Here is a 1,863-nt window from a genome sequence, read left to right as displayed (position 1 = left end):
AAGAACATATTAATCAAAGGAATTCCATATTTGTCTGATCTTCATGTTTTATTTACAATCTTATAATACAATAATATAATATAATATTCTTCATTCTTTTATTCTTTTATTTGTTTCAGTCATTTGAATGTGGCCATGCTGGAGCACCACCTTTGGTCGAACAAATCGATCCCAAGACTTATTTTTATAAGCCTAGTACTTATTCTATTGGTCTCATTTGCTGAATTGCTAAGTTATGAGGATGTAAACACACCAGCATTGGTTGTCAGGCGATGGTGGTGTGTGCTGCGTTGTGTCACTATTTTAGTTAGTTTAGTGGTCTGGAACGTCATGGTGCATTTTACACGTCAGGTCACCATTTTAGATGGTGAGGTTGTATTCCAAATAAATTGTTGTCTAAATTATGCAAAAATGAAAATAACACTGACAGCTCATTTTAACAGATATATTTACCAAAGTCACATAAAAATATCTTGAAATACTAAAGAGTAAATTTATTCAATAAACTAACCATTAGCTTCAACCATGGCCTCCAAACGACTTTGGAATCTCCTGAAACTCTTCTGGACAGTCTCCTTGTTTTAGTTGGTAAATACTGCGATAATCCTTGCCTTCAGCTTGTCTTTGGTGTTACAAGGAGTTTTGTTGGTCTGCGCTCCACACATGGTAATGAAGGGGAGTTAGGTGGCCAGATGTTAGGGGTGATGTGGTCACAGAAATTGTTTGACAGCAATGACTGGGTTCTCCTGCTTGTGTGGCATGGTGCAGAGTCCTGTTGCCAGACGTAGAGTCTTCCAGCAACCACCCTCTTGACTCAGAGCAGCACTACCTCCCGGCACTTCATGTAGGCACTTCATGTAGGCCTCCAGTTGAGTGTGAGGCCATGTGGGAAGATGGAGGTATAACGTCACCATCACTAGTGATCACTCCAAACACCATGATGTTGATTGGATGTGTGATTTTTATCACTCTCGGTACATGTCCTCAAATTGCACTGTCCTTAGATTGACACCCCAGCATGTATGTATGTGTCTTAGTGAATGTAACTGAAACAACAGCAAACTGAAATCACCAGCGGTGCATCATAATAAATGTATATACTCCATTGAATGGCACAATGATGTGGTTTTTATCTGAGAGAAAATTTCTTCAAAGACATCTTGTGTTAAAAACATGATATATCCTAGATTGAAATGAACAATGTAGCGGTTGTGACTCATGAGAATGACATATATTTCACCCTAATTAGGGTTTGTCAATGCTGTGCACCTGTTTGTCAGTTGCTTAGATAAAATTCATGCTTTAATATTTAGCTTTAATATATAGGAAACAGTGAACAATACATTGTCACTACACATCTCTCCCTCTCCATTCTTCCACCCTGCACACCAGTCTCCATATTTTCTGATCTATCTACAGGTTTTATTATTCTGTGGATCTCCATGCTTTCTATACTGCCACATACCACCCACTTCCTCCTGATACTCTTACACCTTTTAAATTCTTTCCCTCTATACTGTAATTTATCATTAACTACAATCCTAACCTTGTATATACACTCATATCATCATCATCGTTTAACGTCCGCTTTCCATGCTAGCATGGGTTGGACGATTTGACTGAGGACTGGTGAAACCGGATGGCAACACCAGGCTCCAGTCTGATTTGGCAGAGTTTCTACAGCTGGATGCCCTTCCTAACGCCAACCACTCAGAGAGTGTAGTGGGTGCTTTTACGTGTCACCCGCACGAAAACGGCCACGCTCGAAATGGTGTCTTTTATGTGCCACCCGCACAAGCCAGTCCAGGGGCACTGGCAACGATCTCGCTCGAAAATCCTACAGGAGCCAGTCAGGCGGTACTG

Source organism: Octopus bimaculoides, chromosome 2 (genome assembly GCF_001194135.2).
Source record: "Octopus bimaculoides isolate UCB-OBI-ISO-001 chromosome 2, ASM119413v2, whole genome shotgun sequence".
In the NCBI taxonomy this organism is placed as follows: Eukaryota; Metazoa; Mollusca; class Cephalopoda; order Octopoda; family Octopodidae; genus Octopus; species Octopus bimaculoides.
This window is presented reverse-complemented; position numbering follows the sequence as displayed.